Here is a 19,000-nt window from a genome sequence, read left to right as displayed (position 1 = left end):
TTGTATGGCATGCCCCACTCCATTCTGAATAAATCCATATTTTAGAGGTGGCAACCCTTCTGTGTTTACCTATGTCTGGCAACCCTTCAGTTTTAGCTCCAGGGCTTTTTCTCATGCCACTGTCTCCACACCGACTCAAAGGGACCACTACAACTCTTCACTTCACTGGGCAGAAAGCATGATGTAGGGAAGCTGGATGCCATGTTGAGAATAAACTTGCATAGCCTCTGACTGTCCTGATTACCAGAGACAATCCCTATTTCATGGTACCCATTCCTTGAAAATCACTGCCTCTCTTTTGTCCTATTTTTGTTCTTTATCGGGAGATGCTTTCTAACTGCAAGCTGCCAGAACTGTCGTCTTTCTTCAGGATTTAGCTCTCCTACCCCCAGACTCCCAAAAAGATAAACTACTGAGTGGGGAATGCACACATCTTCTCTCAAGTGTGCATTCATGCAAATGCATGCACATGAACACGAAGGCCCCATGCAGTGCACAGCCTGATATTTTACACACTGCAGCTGCTAAGACATATTATTTTGAAGGATTGATAACATATGGCAAAGAATTATATTGTGGAATTATAGGTTTAGTCAAATGGGTAAGCACCACCATTTGGTTTTAAATCAGTGGTGGCAGGCTATTGCAAAATAAGGAAAAACAGCTGACATGGTAGAACAGAGCCCTCATCAATGTGTGGTTGTGGTAGGGGGTGGGAGCTTGATATTAGAATTAGGGTATTTCATCTTGAAATATTGGAGGGTGTGAACTTAGGGCAGAATTCATTTAAAATGCCAGAAGCCTCTTTGTTATTGTTCCCTCTGTTTCTGATGTTCAGGTGCGGGTGCCATTGCTTATGTAGCCAAAATGCCACCACTCATGCTCAAGAGGAGCATTGGAGAGCCACTGTCACTCAGTGTAGACATTCGGCAGGCTTATGGAAACCCCAGATTGGCAGAAGTAGTAACACTATTTAGGGCAACCCCCCTCAATGATGACTGACTGTTGTTGGGGAAATAGAATGGAGAAAGAGCAGGTAGAGCACCCACTTTGCATACAGAAGGTCCCAGGTTCAATCTCCAGCAGCTCCAAGTAGGACTAGGAGAGACCTGTGTGATATCCTGGAGAGCCACTGCCAGACAGTGTAGACAGTATTGAGCTAGATAGACCAGTGGTCTGACTCAGTATAAGGCAGCTTCCTACATTCCTCTGAGTATCCTGGAGGAGGGCATGGCTGACTGGCTGTCCATGGAGGCTCAGGTCTTGGCTGTGAGCCGGGCGGCGCTGAATCAATTCCATCTGATATGGAGGCTGCGTCCCTACCTTCCCAACCATCTGCTCCCATCGGTGGTACATGCCCTGGTCTCCTGTCACCTAGACTATTGTATTGTGCTCTACGTGGGGTTACCCTTGAAAATGGTCCGGAAGCTGCAACTGGTACAGAATGCGGCGGCTCGCCTGATTAAAGGCAGCCGCCGGCGAGATCACATCACTCCAGTGCTGAAGGAGTTGCACTGGTTACCCGTTGTTTTCCAGGCCCAATTCAAGGTGTTGGTTCTGACCTTTAAAACCCTATAAGGTTTCAGCCCAGTCTATCTGAAGGAGCACCTCCAACATCATCAGGCATGCCGCTCAACAAGATCAGCTTCAAAAGGCCTTCTCTCTATCCCACCAGTTAAAACAGCTAGACTGGTGAGAACTAGGGAGAGGGCTTTTTCAATTGTGGCCCCCACTTTGTGGAATTCCCTCCCAAATGATCTCCGCCATGCAGGGTGGGTTAGGTTTTATTATTGTTGTTGAGATTTTTAATGTTTTAATGTATTTGTATGTTTTTATTTTGTACGTCGCCCAGAGTGGCTCGACAGCCAGCCAGATGGGTGACTAATAAATTTAATAAATAAAAAAAATAAAGAATGCACATTTGGATTTTTTAAAAAAAATATCCATTGCTAGGCAGAGATTATTCTCATGGTATTCAAAAGCATTTCACAAATCTGTCTTAGTGTCAGATGGGCACAATGTGATCACAACAGATCACATTTTTTTAAGTGTAACCTATGATAGTTAAAGCACACAACTAATAAAAGTAATGTGAATTAGATCGGCACATGGGTGTAAATATGTGTATTGTGGTATAGGTATATTAATTCGGAAAGCAGGAACATCTAAGTTTGTAAAATGGCCATAAAGCAACAGAAACCGAAGCCTGACCAATAAGCCTGAACCCTTGAAATGTAAGACTCAGCATGTACTTAGGAGCTGCGTTTTATTTAAAAGAGCTTGGAAAACTACTCAAGCCATTATGATCTTTGGGCCAATTGTGACACTTTTCCTTCTGATCGTGTGGGGTACTAAAGTTAATTTTCTTCTGGAGCAAAGGTACCATTAACATGTAGACATAAAAATACTGAATGCCAGATGTTATGATCCACCTGACAGGCAATGACTTCCAAACTATGACACAAAAAGTACTTAAATGATGATAGCCCAGGGTTGGCTAACAATAAAAGATTCATAATTGTTAACAGCCTTCTTATCAGGGGAGTCTTTGATGTAAGGCTGAACTTGTCACCTATACAAAGGGAATGGTGCTAATGAGTGCAATATGGCACCCACTTAACACACATAGGAAAAAGCTTTGTTTATTAAGAACAATTAACAAGTGCAGATACAATTACCAGTATTTCATAGTTGCTCCCTAGAGGTGCTGATATAGTATCACACAGAGTTATAGCTAGCTAAGTCCTACTCAGTGTAAACCCATTGGAATTAGTGATCCTAAATTAGGTATGCCTTTAATTTAGTGGATCTACTCTGAGTAGGACTAACATTAGATACAGCAATATTGCTGCAAGTTGCTTTGGGTTGCATTTGCGAGGAAAGCAACTAATAAATATTATTAATGCTATAAACAACCCACAGTCTTTAGCCCAGCATGGTGTGGACATTCTGAACCCTGTAAGACCCCAGCTGTTTACATATATATTCACTAATAGGCAAAAAACCTTGCAGTTTAAGAATGTACCTATAGCCCACAGCTATTTATATCAAACTTTAAAAAGCAGGGAAATTGGGCAGCTATAGTGAATGCACCAGGGGAGCAGGAGACCTGAACTCCTCTCTGAGATACTGTACTGCCCTACAAATTTGTCAAAATGCAAACACCATTTGGGTTGGTCTTTCACAGTCCAATCCACTTGCTGTGTAGCTTGCAAGAATTGGGTAACATGTGCCTCTGAGCATATGGTGAGTGGTGGCAACACCTGCCATCTCCAAAGATAGATAATTATATTTTTGTATGTTGTTGGTGTTCTTCTTACTTTGCTTCTTTCCTGTCTTACTAATGTTTCTACAGAGAATCTAAACTAGAAAAATTTATTTTCCTCATTATTCATGCCATAAATCTGTGTCAAATTTATTTTTATTAATTTCAAAGCCTTTTTATTGGTCAGTGTCATATGATGGTGAAGACAGCCTTTTGTGTTTCAAATTGTTGGTTATGTTCTATTTCTATTTTGAGTGCATTAACAGTGGAATCTGAAACTGTAGTTTGATGTAAAATCAGACTGATTCCAATATGTTGCTCCTTCAGCAATGACTCTAGCTGTTGGGAAAAAGAGGATGCATGTTTTCAGCCTGCTATGTTTAAACCACTTCATTTAAGGCAAGGTGGGCACGGTCAATTAAAAACAGCTAGCATTTTGCTAGAATATATTTCACCTCACACTGTTTTATCTTGTGCAAATTGACACACTCCTGAGGTCCACTGGAAAATATTCTGCAGAAGTCAGTGCCATTATTATGTTTGGGGTTTTTTTAGTGTAAATTTTGCAAAGTGTTGCTGTACTTCACATATTCGCAGAAACAGAAACAAAAGAAAATGATTTCCTATAGGAAACTTCACTAAAATTGCAAAGGAAATCAGACATATTCAAAGTGACCATCTGAACTATATCAACTGTCTTAATAATGTTGCTTCCTCCCTGCTAAAACAAGATCAGCACAGCACATGTCTTCTTTCTATTCTTTGGGCTGATTGCAGGTGTTGCCACCACTCACCACATGCTCAGAGGCACATGTTATCAAATTCTTCCAAGCTACACAGAAAGTGGATTGGACTGTGAAAGACCAACCCAAATGGTGTTTGCATTTTGACCAATTTGTAGGGCAGTACAATATACACAAAGAAATATGCTTGAGACCCTTTCTTTAAACATTGTGCATCTTGAAATCTATATTACTTTGCAAAGTATCAGCAGTTACTACCTCTTCTGCTTTAATCTCTGAATGCCAGTCATAGGGCTCATTGTGACAGAATATACACTTAAGAAGCAACTGTGTGTTCTGAGATTATTAAACCTGATTTTTTAATTTGCTACTGCACTACTGGTCACAAACAGAAAAACCACTTGGCCACTTCATTAGTGTAATATGGTATTACACTAACTGCAAATGTTTGATGCCCCTGCAAATGTTTGATGAAGACCTTCTGTTCTCTGCAAAAGATGAAGAGGAAAATGCCTCTTCCCTATACAGCAAAGGCTTTCACAAAAGTGGGAGCCAGAGGCCGACACAGCACTAATTTCAGATGGGGGCTTCAACACAGGACTAATTTCAGATAGTGAGTGAGTGAGTGGAAGAGATTTAAGATTAAACAACCAAGAGCTAAATTCAAGATTAAAGTGTTAAAAACAAAGAGTTGCATCAAATCTCAGAATAACTACAGCAAAGTTATGACCACAGGTCAAACAGCCACACACACTTCAAACAAAAAGTATTTGCGAATTTGTCATTTATAAACCCATTTAAGGATTTATACCACCAGCATCAACCCAAACACAAGAAGCCTAATTTTTCTCCCATGAGTGGGAAAGCAATGATCCCTCCACCCATTGCCGCCCTGGGCTCCTTCTGGGAGGAATGGTGGGATATAAATTTAATAAATTAAAGAAATAAATGCTGCTGCTACAGTCAAATTAAAAGTTCTTTTCAAAAAAGAAAAAGAAAAAACACAAAACCAAGAGACTGAACAACACTGGACTACACTTCAGGGTTGTCATACACAACTCCCTCTCAGCCCCCCCCCAATATCTGTACAGCCACACTAGGCTACTTTGAAGGGCCATTGTAACCTATGCATTCTCCAGCACTATATCCACCCCTCCCCACTGCTGCACTATGCATATACTTGTGTGTGTGTGTGTGTGTGTGTGTGTGTGTGTGAGTGAGTGAGTGAGTGAGTGAGTGAGTGAGTGAGTGAGTGAGTGAGGTGGGGGTGGCAGGGCAATTGAGCCAGCGGAAAGAGCAGGCTGCGGAAGACAGCAGGGGTGGGAACACACACGCACATCACTGTCACTCACCTCCATTCTGCTGCTGCCTTCTCCGTCATCCTTGCCCTCTGGCTTTCTCCCTCCACCATCCATTTCTCTCTCTCTCTCTCCTGACTGTCTAGCTCTCCATTTCCTCCCCCGTGCTTCCTCACACAGAGCACGAGGGAAGAGCAATGCTGAGCAGAAGGCCAGTGTGTCACATGTCTGTTGCCCACCAATCACAGTAGCAGAAGACTTCCCCTGCTTCCTCCAAGTAACTGGAAGGGGAGGGGGAGGAGAGTGAAATGAAAGAACTCCTGGTTTCTACTGTGCCTGCGTGACGTTATCACCCACGGTAATGCATTTTTAATCTATTAATTAAAAACAAACCATGCCAGTTTTTTTACTTTAAACCTACTGAAGATGAAGGTCTGTGTTTGGGGCAAGCTCAGGGATTTGATTAGCGATACCTTACAGTCACCTCTGAGTTTTAATGAATGACAACAGATTATGAGAACTTCTCAAGAAAAAAGTCCAAATGGCTTCTTGTTTTTCTCTCTCCCGTTTTTCATTTTAACCTGTGAATTCTCCATGGCGGGGTTGTGTATCACCAAGAAAACTTTCAGAGTTGTAGAGCAAGCGATTCTGAATCTAACAGTATAAGACTTGTAAGTTTTTGTTTTGAATTGGGACTATACAAAGCACGTGTGGGAGGGTATTTTCATTTAACATGGTAGAACGTGAAAAATCCCTACTGGCTATAGTATACAGCCACTCTCGTGGCTGTATAATACATATAAGGCTTCTCAATATATCTTACTCATTTGGTTGCTTCCAATCAGAAAATGTGATGGTCACTTAACAAAACAATTATAATTGAATGCAACAATATTTAGGGTTTCCAGTCTCAATATTTAGGGTTTCTCATCTATGTACCCAATTAGATACTAAGGTAGGTAGACTTGATGGATGGCCTTGAAACACTCCCATGTGGCAATAAAAAGCAGTTTGTCATTTCCTGGCAGCGACCCAGGGTGCAGGTCAATGATGCCACTTTTGCTAGAAAATGTTCAAGAGGGCAAGGTCTATTTATTCTGCCATAGTGCATTCCTTGCGCAAGTCCTGGGTCAATCTATCCCTTTTGCTGGGTTTTCACATCTCTCTCAGCAAAAGTTTTTAGCTGGCCTGTTCTCATCATGAAATGTTATAGCACAGAAATAAAAGATAGATAGATGAAGTTAAACATTAAAAGAAAGCAAGGAAGGGAACAAAGCAAAGGTATGCCATTGGAAAGGACTCTTGCAAAACAAAAGGGAATCTGCATAGAGACCTGTTTTGGCATGGATCTAACACAGAGGGTTTGGCTATATGGAAAAGGGAAGCTAATTTGTTGGTTGGGGGCAGTGGTGTGCTGGTAAATGTTTAACAACCGGCTCTCTGAAAAAAAATCCAAGCTGGATTTAGAAAGGAAAGAGCTACCAGAGATCATATTGCAAGCATACGCTGGATAATGGAATGGACCGAGGTATTTCAGAAGAAAATCGCCCTGTGTTTTATAGTTTACAGCAAAGCCTTTGACTGTGTAGATAATGAAAAACTATGGAACGGTTTTAAAAGAAATGGGGGTACCACAGTATCTGATTGTTCTGATGCACAACCTATACTCTGGACAAGAGGGTAGTGTAGGGACAGAATATGGAGAAACCAATTGGTTCCTCATCGGAAAGGGTGTGAGACAGGGGTGTATTTTATCATGCTATTTGTTTAATCTATATGTAGAACACATCATATGGAAAGCAGGATTGGCCCAAGATGAAGAAGGTGTGAAAATTGAGGGAGAAATATCAGTAATTTAATATATGTAGATGATACCATACTGTTAGCAGAAACCAGTAATGATCTGAAACGAATGCTGATGAAAGTTAAAGAGGAAAGCACAAAAGCAGGACTACAGCTGAATACAAAGAAGACTAAAGTAATGATAACAGAAGATTTATGTAACTTTCAAGCTGACAACAAGGACATTGAACTTGTCAAGGATTATCAATACCTTGGCACAGTCATTAACCAAAATAAAGACAATAGTCAAGAAATCAGAAGAAGGCTAGGACTGGGGAGGGTAGCTATGAGAGAACTAGAAAAGGTCCTCAAATGCAAAGATGTATCACTGCACACTAAAGTCAGGATCATTCAGACCATGGTATTCCTAATCTCTATGTGTGGATGTGAAAGATGGATAGTGAAAAAAGTGGATAAGAGAAAAATCAACTCATTTGAAATGTGGTGTTGGAGGAGGGCTTTGTGCATACCATGTACTGCAAAAAAGACAAATAATTGGGTGTTAGAGCAAATTAAACCAGAACTGTCATTAGAAGCTAAAATGATGAAACTGAGGTTGTCATCCTTTGGACACATAATGAAAAGACATGATTCACTAGAAAAGACCATAATGCTGGGAAAAACAGAAGGGAGTAGAAAAAGAGGAAGGCCAAACAAGAGATGGTTTGATTCCATAAAGGAAGCCACAGACCTGAACTTACAAGATCTGAACAGGGTGGTTCATGACAGATGCTCTTGGAGGTCACTGATTCATAAGGTCGCCATAAGTTGTAATCAACTTGAAGGCACATAACAACAACCGGGCCAAGTTCAAGGTCCTAGTTTTGGTGTACAAAGCCGTATACAGCTCAGGACCAGGATACCTGAAAGACCATCTTACCCCTTATATACCCAGTTGATCACTGCGCTCCTCAGATGAAGGAACAAAATTTTAAAAACCAACATTAAGAGGTTAGGCAGCATCTCTCCACAGAACTAATATTCTATAAAACAATTCTTAGGAACCACCATAACATTTATATGTGATCTGTGCCAACTGGCATCTAGGATTCCTCCAATACTAAACCAGTGTAAAAAGAGAAAGGATGGGAATTGTGTCACAAATTTCTGATTTCAAAGTAGCAGGTCAATTTAAGACAGTGGGTCACTACTCAATTTGAAGCTCACAAGGTTCTATTCACAACACACCTGCAGCATCTCACTTTGCTCAAAAGGATGCATGAATGAAACAACCAAATATGCAGACCGGTTTGGTGGATCTTTCTCAAATGGCTATTGTTAGTCCAGGAAGGAAGGCTACTTCATCATCCACACACATCATCCACACAAGCAGCATGGGATTGCATCGTACAGAAATGGTTCTCATAATGCTACATGGGTGTGAGAGAATGAGGACATTGCTTGCCTTGGAACGTGACCAGAAGTAACACAGAGGAGAGAACATGCACTTAGGTAAGCTACTTTTCATCAGGAGAATTTCTGTTTCAACTAAGATGCACAAATATGCAAAAGATGTGTTTGGGCCTGATTCCAGCTAAATATATACCCATATTCCTCCAACAAAAACCTATTATTATTATTATTATTATTATTATTATTATTATTATTATTATTATTATTATTATTATTATTAAGCTCCAACATAAAACTATGCTCTACACAGATAGATACATTTTCTCCTCTGACGTTTGGATTTCCCGAAATGCCCCTACATAAACTTTGTAGAAGATCCACACACACACATGCATACATACATACATACATACATACAAATACCCAAGGAGTAAGGTAACAAAACAACATCCTCCTGGGCAGAAGCCTGTCCAGCTTTTGATAGTGGTGAAGGCAAGATGCATTTCTGATGCTAGCTTTAGTTTTCTCCCATGTTTAAAAATTATGGCTCAAGCAGATATATAGACTCTCTCTCTCCACACACACACACAATTTCTGAGCGAGTCTTAACCAAATCCAGCACCATCTAAGAGACTTGGAGGGGGAAAGGAAACAGAAACGGGGCTTCCCAAATGATACTTGTTCCCAGCAGAAGGGAAGCAGCCAAGGGCAGCAGCAACGGCCTAGAGTTTCTCCTCCTCAGGATCACTCATCCACTGCTCTGAGTCTCGCTCGCCCAGACTCCGCCTCGGGGAGCTCTGCTTCTCCAGTGGCGGCGGCAGCCATAACTCTGGGCTGTCCTTGCTGCTGCTGGTGTCGCCACCGCACCAGACCAACTTCCACCTCTGGGAGATGCCATGTTGCTATTGGGCTCGCAGAGCCCGGGAGGCACGTGGGACTTTGTTTTCAATCTGGGGTATGCAGAGCTTGGAAAGGTTACTTTTTTGAACTACAACTCCCATCAGCCCAATCCAGTGGCCATGCTGGCTCGGGCTGATGGGAGTGGTAGTTTAAAAAGTAACTTTTCCAAGCTCTGTGGGTATGACGGGAAATGAAAAGGAAGGAGAGAGGGTGGGGCTGAAAGAATGGTGATGATGCACTATGGGATGTGGCTGAGAGGGATTTAATCTTACCCATGTGTGTCTGGCTGCTTTCTCTATTGACTTGGGAGCAGGGGTTGCCTCTTGGACATGCGAGAAAACCGGAGATCAAGGTAACCCTAGTTAACAGCCGGCTTGCAAAATTCCCGAAAATGTAACAATCGGCTCTTGCGAGCCGGTACGAGCTGGCTCCAGCACACCACTGGTTGGGAGTTGCAGTTTTCACTTAGACAGCTATTATTATGCCATGGAAGGAGGTACATGATAATTGGAACTTTTGACTCGGAGAAATATTATACTTGCTATGTGCTTCTAGATGATGTGCAAATGAAATAAAAACATGACAATAGTACAATAAAAATCCACAATAAAACGTAAAAATCAAAGCCAACATAAAACCCAAATAATACCAAAAGGCCAACAGAATAAAATGCAGTACAAACCACAAGAGATACTGACATCCAGCCATACTGACACAACCTGAAAAGACCTGAAAAAACAGGAAAATCTTTACCTGGGACCAAAACAACAACAATACAATACAAACTTTGTTGCAGAAAAGCTGAGCCATCTTATCTAGTGTGGCCAATTACTACATAACGGGAACATAATAATTGTTTGTGAGGTGAAAATTGGGAGAGAAGGGGCATAACTCTGTAGCAGAGCACATGTTTTACATGCAAAAGCACCACAAAAGGTACCACAATGAGTTCCCAGCATCTGTTTCTAAAAGGAACTTAGGTAGGAGGACTGTGAAAGACCTCTGTCTGTACTCCAGAAAGAAAAGGCATTGCTGGGACAGATGGACCAGTGGTGCGACTCAGTATAAAGCAGTGCCATAGGGTTCAGGCTGCAGTCACACTTGAGTAGGTATGTTCCCTTTCCAGTTGAGAATGGGTGCTAGATGCTAAAAGTCAGACATTATAGCCACCCATGTATCAAAAGTCCCTTGAGCAGAGGTCCAATTTACTGCTTGCGTTCTCACCTCAGTAATATCACAGCAGGAGAAAATTGTGATATTGGGGAGCAACCATACAATGAAATGAGACTACCAGTGGAAATGTAGTTATCATGGGAGTGAAATTGGAGATAACGACTATATCCAAAGGCAAGGGCAAATATAGCCTTTATTGATTGCATCTCACTACTGCTACCTTTCATTGAAAAAAAACTTTTTAAAATACCGGATTAAAATCAGCTGTGGAATTAGTATGCACCTGTATAATCTTCTCCAATGCTAAAAATGCATGTTCTTCTCTGGCCTTAGTTTTTCTTACAAAAAAACCTTGCTGTGTTTCCTGAGCGGATCTTTTGTGCCATTTGACATGGATTTGATGGAATCCAAACCATTTTCTCCAAGTCTATAAAAGGCCCAGCTTGTAGCTATTGTCAGAGTAATGGCTTGTATAAAGTATTTCAGTCTGAAATCGTTTGTAAAAAGCACCCTCAGGATCACATGGATTTTCTTGCACATTTTCTTCCCTTGTTTAGTTAAGGTTTCCATTTCATGCAGTCTGGATTTTTCTCCTCTCCATCTTTAAAAGGGAAGAAGTGAAAAACATGGTTGGTTTCTGCCCTCCTTGAAAGCAGTGCCGTGCTTGTTGTTAGCATCAGTGGAGGACAGGGTAGAGCTCTCTTTGTGTAAGAGTTTTAAATTTGCATTCAGGCTCCTTGTTTTGATAGATAAATACGTCCAAGAAATCTAAGCTCCCGCTGCTTGTTCCTAAGAAATGACTGCAATGAAATACTGATAACACAGAAAGTAAATCTTACTTTCTTTGCCATCTCATAGGCCCAGACCTTATCTCTCTTCACTCTGGCGATAATTGCTTATCAACACATGCAGACATTTCCTTATGATTGTGATGCTGCTGCTTGCTGGGGTTCACCCTCTTCGGCAAAGACTGGCAAGCAATTTGGTTCAGTAAATCAATTTGTAATGAACTTGGTTACAAACTAGGTGAAGGTGGAATATCATGCACACTTGATTCTAGTGTCTTGGTTGATAAGGCCTTTCCATAGGGAAGTCCACCCCCCGTGTTTTGAACCCCATTTCTCCGGCAGACACAAGGAGAAAAACAGTAAGAAATTCATTCAGCCAAGACCAAAAATCTAACACTGGATTATTTGTGCTGCTAGCCACGCTGAAGTTCGACCCGCTTCCTTGCAAGATCAAAGGCTCAAAGATAAGACTCATCTAGGCAGGCACTCACAGCTCATTCATATAAATAAATGAGTCATTTGTTTACAAATCCTCTGCCTCACATTACATGATATGTGGAAGCCACTGCAGGATAGCTCCTTCCAGGTAACATGAGAATCTCTGGGCCACAAGCAACAGTTCTTCTTCATGCCACTGCAAAAACAATAGAAGGGGACTTTCTAGAATTGATTCACATGATGCATATTAGTTTCCTGCCCATGGTGAGTACCCACCTGTTCACACAGGAAGGATTTGTGCATTGGCAAGCATTGGCAAACCCACCCACCCCCTAATATGTGTGCCTTGCTACAAGATTTCAGACCCAGAAGCCCTAGTCTGAGGTCAGAGTCCTACATAATAAGAGCGGTGATACATAAGTAAGCCCTGCCTAATTGCTTTAAAAATAGGATTGGAGGGGAAGAAAAAAATTTACAATACAAACACAATTCTTTGCTGTATTCACTCAAAAGTCCCATTAATTTACAGCACAATCCTAACCATGTCTACTCAAAAGTAAGTCCTATTGAATTCAATGGGGTTTACTCTGGGTATATGGGATTAGCATTGTAGCTTTACTCCCAGAAAAGTGAGTATAGGATTAAAGCTTCATATTGGGAAGGTTTTCAAAACACTGCCATCTTCAATAGCCCAGGAAAATTTAAAGTTTGAGTCCTGCACACAAGAGAGAAAAAGACTGAAAGCTATATACTTACTCAATTTATGAGATTTTCAGATAAGCAGGAAAAAACATGTTTTCTGGCCTTGCAATGGGGTCTAGCTACTGCCTTGTCAATCACAACCCTGACTTCACTTATTGGCTACAAATATGAAAGGGTGGGGTTAGAGCAGCCAGCTACAAGCTCGTTTAACAAAAGTTGCTGCAGGGAGACTGACATTTTGGTATATATCTCTTGAACTAGACCACCTAGAAAAAACATTTAAATGAAAACTGAGAGACCAAAGATTAAGGTGACACCCTGGAGACCCAGAGAGGACCCCAAGCATCCGGAGTCTCTGGGCAAATCCAGAGATGTGGCAACCCTAGCTTGTAAGCATGCTTTCAAGTCAGCCTACAAGCAATAACCATGCATGATTGGGGTTCTCAATCGCAGGGAGGTTTGTAAGCATATTCAAGTGACTGCTGTTAAAAGCCCTCTTCAGATCTTGCCACTGAACACAGCAAGGCCAGGGGTAGAGAGAATGAGAATATCTCAGACAGCCCTGTGCCTCCAACACTGCTACATTTTATAATGCCTGAAGGGGGCTTTCTCGCTGGTCACATACAGCCCTGATGGAAGAAGATTTGTAGGGAAGTGTGTGTGTGTCATCTGCCACAGAGAACTGTAATGATTTTGACTTCCTGTGGTCATACCCCCTTTCTACTGCCTGCACTTAAGGGCCCCTTTCTCTCTCTGATTTAAATCTCAATAATGGCTTTTATTTTTGTCCGTGTGTATTTGAGTCATGAGGTAAACACTTTTGAGGAACTCAAAACGGACTGTGTACAAAGGTAAAACAGACACACATAAGCATTTCCAGAGTGAATTTTCATTTTTAGACAAACGATTTCTGAACTGAATTATTGCAGTTGAGACATAATAAAATCCCAAGCTGACTAAAGCAGTTTTTAGTCCGTTGGCTTCGCCCTGAAAGTTGGGTGCTGCACATGGGAGCTGGTCATGAGTTCTTTCAGCAACAGTCTCTTTTAAATAGGGGGGTGGGGTGCAGTGTGAAAGAGAACAGGGGAGGGAAGGAAGGAAAATGAATAGCTTATCCTAGCTTTTCCATGGACGCAGTACTAAGGCTACAGTCAGCTAAAATGACTCATGACTCACATCCCAATAAAAGCAATTAGACACTTGTCCTATTCATTTCAGTGGAATTTAGTCTGAGCCAGCTTTATCTGGATCAAGGCCTTAAAGCTTTGCAGATTAACTGTAAAGATCAGTATTAATGAAGTTAGTGCTGATAAGGCCTTAATCAGTTATTATTTAACTTTATATTCTGCCCTGTCCTAGGATCTCAAGGCAACAGAGAAAACTGGGATATCAGATTGGAGCCAGCTTTCTTTAAGCAGGGGAAGTTTGCATTTTGAGCTATCCCACCTCAAATAATTACCCTGTTCTTAGAGATATGACAAGGAAAGAGCAGAAAGTTCCTCTGATCAGGCCCCACACCAGCAGGCAGCCAGGTCAGGCATTGCCTGATGGGCCCTGTGGCTGGCTGAGGACACCTGCAGCTGGGAGGGTGAAGTTTCCACTCTGCAATCCCTGCCAGCATCGAGTCCCTCCCAAAAAATCATGGGAAAGGAAAAAATGGTCTCTAAAATTTTGGGGAGGGTTTTTTAGCTCACCTTCTATAAACTTTTGTTGTTGTTATGTGCCTTCAAGTTGATGATGACTTGTGACAACCCTATGAATCAGCGGCCTCCAGTCACGGCCCATGAGAGGGCGGGTGCAGGGGGTACATCTTACCTGGGCCTGGGGTCAAAAAGGGGGCCCAGGAGCCAAAGGAGGGGAGCTCCCTTTTCCTCCCTTTGTTATGTCATTTCCTGCTGGCTCCCATTCTGCAAGCCTGCTACAAATGGTCCTTTTTTTTCTTTCCCCCCTAACTTGTGCAAAAAAGCACAACATTGTTCAAACATTTGTATTTCTGTTGGATTCTGAAAATACAAATAATCAAACTTGAGGATTTTTTTTCATTTTTTATGAAACTTACTGTGGAAGAAACTGAGCATGCTCGGTGGCCAAGGTAACAAGAGGAAGAGATACTTTGACCTTAAGAGGGTGTGGTCATTAGGAAGCTAGATTAACCCTTCCCCTTTAGTATGAAAGGAAAAATGTGGTTTGAGGGCTCATATAAGGTAAGCAGTGTGAACCTTTAAATCCTATCATGATGAGAAAATCATCTCTCCAAAATGTATTCTCACAAATCAGGAGCCCAGAAAAGACAAGAAAGAACGAGAGGAAAATGAAAAAAGGGGTCAACAAACGCTCTTTCAATTTGGATTAAGTGCGGCTTCAAAAAAATTTTCATTGAACTCACCTACAGAATTGGAGCAAGAAGAAACTGTTGGAAACCTCATCCCCAAACAAAGAGCAGTTGATTTGGGTAATCATGCACAGTATTTTGATGGGCAGATGCAGAAAATGAAAATGGAAAACAGAAAGAAACAGACATACAGACACATGTGGAAGTGAATTTGGAAGATGAGAGGAGTATCATAATGTAGGCCTTGACATTGGATGTATCACAACCGAGTTTCCATCTCAAAAGGAAATAGAAAAGTATGTTACAAAATGTCACATCCCTCTGCCTAAAACATTCCCCAAAGACACCTGCAATCAAGTGTTCCCAGAAAGCATACTGAAATTTCAAAGCACTAATGGAGAACTACATGTAAGAGACTGGCTTGTCCGCAGTCAACAGAAACAAGCTTTATATTGTTTTCCATGTTGATTATTTTGGCACAAGACAGTCAAGACTAGCACTTCTGCATCTAAGTCTGCACTGGTATCTGCTGAAGGCTGGGATTCTAATGGGAAGTGGCGGAAACTTTTCTACAGGATCCCAAAACATGAAAAAGGCAATAGTCACAAAGAATGTTACCTAGCTTGGCGAGAACTAGAAAGGCGCCTGCTGTCTGGGACAGGAGTTGACATCATCTTAGAAGCGTCAGTCAAAACTGAAGCTGTGAAATGGTACAACCTTTTGAAGCTCATCATCAATGTTGTACTCTTCTTGGGAGAACGTGGTCGAGCATTTACTGGTTCATCCCATCAAATTGATGATTCAAACAATGGAAACTTTTTAGGACTCATTGAACTGCTCTCCAGGTGGGACCCCATCCTTCAGGAACATGTGCTAAGTGTAGAGGAGTCACAGAAAAAGAGTGAGCAGCTTCAAGTTCATTATCTGTCTCCTGACTCACAAAATGAATTTATTGCAGAATGCTCGAATCTTGTGAAACAACACATTTTGCTTGAGAGGCAATCTGCAAAGTACTTTGCAATAATAGTAGATTCCACACCAGATTCTTCCCATATTAAACAAACAACATTTCTTTTGAGATACGTACTTTTAAAAGAAATGCAGTATGAGATTCTAGAAATAATTCTCAAGTTTGCAGATTGTAGCAACAAAAGAGGGGAAGAAATTGCTCAGTTGATAACTGATACATTGAAAGAATATGCTGTTCCTCTCAGTGATTGTAGAGCTCAAGGCTACGATAATGGGGCAAATATGGCCGGAAAATACAACGGCGCACAAGCAAAAATACAAGAAAAATGCTCAACAGCAATTTTTTCACCTTGCAGTTATCACACACTCAACTTATGTGGAAATGATGCTGCTGAATGCATACCTGAAGCAATAACCTTTTTCGGAACAATTCAAACTGTGTACCACCTGTTCAGTTCCAGTGCTAAGCAGTGGGAATGACTACAAAACCGTATTGGTTGTTCTCTTCATGGTATGTCTGAAACAAGATGGTCAGATCGTGTTGAATGTGTAAAACCTTTTGCAGCTCACTTGCTTGGCATTAATTAGCACTGGAAGACCTCCTAGAACTAAATTTGACGGCCAAAACAAGGAATGAAGTCCATGGAGTTTTATTATATGTGACATCTTTTGCCTGTGTGTTAATGTCAGCCGTGTGATACAAAATATTAGCTGCCATAGATATTTGCAACAAGGTCATCCAAGCTAGAGATGCCACACTGGATGTTGAAGTAGCAAACATAGAAACTCTCCTCACAGAGCTGACAAAACTTTGAAAGAACTGGAAATGCATGTGGAATGAAGCCAAATTGGTTGCATCAAACCAAAATATAGAAATAAAACTCTCCTGTAGATGTGATGGAGTTAGGCACAAGAGGGCAAGGCCGCATGATGACAGCACACCTGATGCTAACTTGGAAGAAATGAATGACACAGATGATACTCCAGAAGAGGCCTACTTCAGAAAGTGTGTGTTTTACGTTTTGGTTTACAATGTTATAGCAGGATTAACTGTCTGCTTCAATGCTGTTAAGCAGTTGGCAGAAAAAAATGATTTCTTGTGGAAATATCTCACCATGTCCGAAAGTGATGTGGAGAGAAAAGCTTTATCTTTATCACAGGAATATCCTGCTGACCTTAATGGTGATGATTTTGGAAAAGAAATGCAACATTTACCCTCAGTACACAAAGCAAATTTTGTAAATGCACAGTTAAAGCCATTAGATCTGTTGAACTTGTTAACAGAGTACAGACTTGGTGACCTGTTTGCAAATGTTCGTGTTAGCTTAAGAATACTATTAACAATTCCAGCAACAGTAGCTTCTGGAGAGAGGTCATTTAGCAAACTTAAGCTAATTAAGAATTATTTAAGGTCTACAATGTCTCAGGAACATCTTGTGGATTTGGCCAAGCTAAGTATTGAATCAAACATTGCCAGAACAATTAATGTTCATGCTGTGATTCAAACTTTTTCACAAAAAAAGGCCAGGAAAGCTCTTTTTTTAAAGTAAATAGTAAGTTTATCTACCTTGTTTCAATGTGAATTCTTTCTCCTTATAGCATAAACAAAGATGTTCAAATTAAATGTGGTTTGTTATCTCTGATCCTCTTTTATTTTATTTATATTTATTTATTTTTATCGTGGAGGGAGTATAAGAACATAAGGCCTTAAATGCAGAAGATTAACAGAGCGCTCCACTCCACCCCTCTCTCGTCTTCCATACCCTTTTTGACCTTACAGGCTACAGCTCATGGCATAAAACCGTAGTGGATAAAAACAGAATGACTAATGGAGAATTCTGGGAAGGGGCCCAAAAGAAACTTTGTACCCCCTGATAAAATTCCTCTCAGAGGCACTGCCTCCAGTGGCATCTGTTAACCACCCTGTTCAGATCTTGTAAATTCAGGTCTGTGGCTTCCTTTATGGAATCAAACCATCTCTTGTTTGGCCTTTCTCTTTTTTTACTCCCTTCTGTTTTTCCCAGCATTATGGTCTTTTCTAGTGAATCATGTCTTCTTATGATGTGTCCAAAGTATGATAACCTCAGTTTCATCATTTTAGCTTCTAATGATAGTTCATGTTTAATTTGTTTTAACACCAGATTATTTGTCTTTTTTGAGGCCCATGGTATCCACAACGCTCTTCTCCAACACTACATTTCAAATGAGTTGATTTTTCTCTTAATCCGCTTTTTTCACTCTCCAACTTTCACATCCATCCATAGAGATTGGAAATACCAGGGTCTGAATGATCCTGACTTTAGTGTTCGGTGATACATCTTTGCATTTGAGGACCTTTTCTAGTTCTCTCACAATCTCTCACAGTCCTAGCCTTCTTCTGGTTTCTTGACTATTGTCTCCATTTTGGTTAATGACTGTGCCAAGGTATTGATAATCCTTGACAAGTTCAAGGTCTTCATTGTCAACTTTAAAGTTACATAAATCTTCTGTTGTCATTACTGTAGTCTTCTTGATGTCCAGCTGTAGTCCTGCTTTTGTGCTTCCCTCTTTAATTTTCATCAGCATTTGTTTCAAATCATTACTGGTTTCTGCTAGTAGTATAGTATCGTCTGCATATCTTAAATTATTAATATTTCTCCCTCCAATTTTCACACCTCCTTCATCTTGGTCCAATCCCGCTTTCCGTATGATATGTTCTGCTTTTGGATTAAACAAACAGGGTGGTAAAATACACCCCTGTCTCATAGCCTTTCCCATGGGGAACCAATCAGTTTCTCCATATTCTGTCCTTACAGTAGCCTCGAGGCACAAGGCTGTCTCCACATTTTTCCACCAGTCAATCTTCCTGGAATGCTTAGGGAGCAATGTGATGTCAGTCTCAAAGCATTCTTGAAAGGTTGGCCAATACAAAGCTTGCTCCACAGGTTCAAGCCAGGAATACTTCCTACCAAACTCCAGCAAATTCAGGGGCAACCTCTGCTGTAAGCAGTAGGAAATCAGCCTCCATTTTCACAGCAGAATAATATTTTTAGGATTTGCTGGGGTCTGGGGAATTTCATAGAATCATAGAATACTAGAGATGGAAGCAGAAATTTGGCTTCTAATAACTTAATCCCATTATTCCATGCCCTGCGCTCTGGGATGATGGAGAAGAGATCCTGCCCCTCCTCTGTGTGACAACCTTTCAAGTACTTGAA

At 41.1% G+C, this 19,000-nt stretch overlaps 1 protein-coding gene across 17 annotated transcripts in view; it reads left to right on the top strand.

Annotated features, from left to right (window-relative positions):
* LINGO2 (leucine rich repeat and Ig domain containing 2) overlaps positions 1 to 19,000 on the top strand; it is a 982,977-nt gene that overhangs the window by 920,060 nt on the left and 43,917 nt on the right. The window contains exon 1 of one of the 17 annotated variants that reach the window (XM_061631695.1): positions 8,583 to 8,600. The exons of the other annotated variants lie outside the window; for them this stretch is intronic. The gene's annotated coding sequence lies outside the window, so the exon portion shown is untranslated. Of the gene's footprint in view, positions 1 to 8,582; positions 8,601 to 19,000 lie in introns of those variants that run through there. 17 annotated transcript variants of the gene reach the window in all.

The sequence above is a fragment of the Rhineura floridana genome, chromosome 1, assembly GCF_030035675.1.
Source record: "Rhineura floridana isolate rRhiFlo1 chromosome 1, rRhiFlo1.hap2, whole genome shotgun sequence".
Taxonomy (NCBI): domain Eukaryota; kingdom Metazoa; phylum Chordata; class Lepidosauria; order Squamata; family Rhineuridae; genus Rhineura; species Rhineura floridana.
Note: the sequence above shows the minus strand (reverse complement) of the source record. Positions and strands in the feature narration are given on the sequence as shown.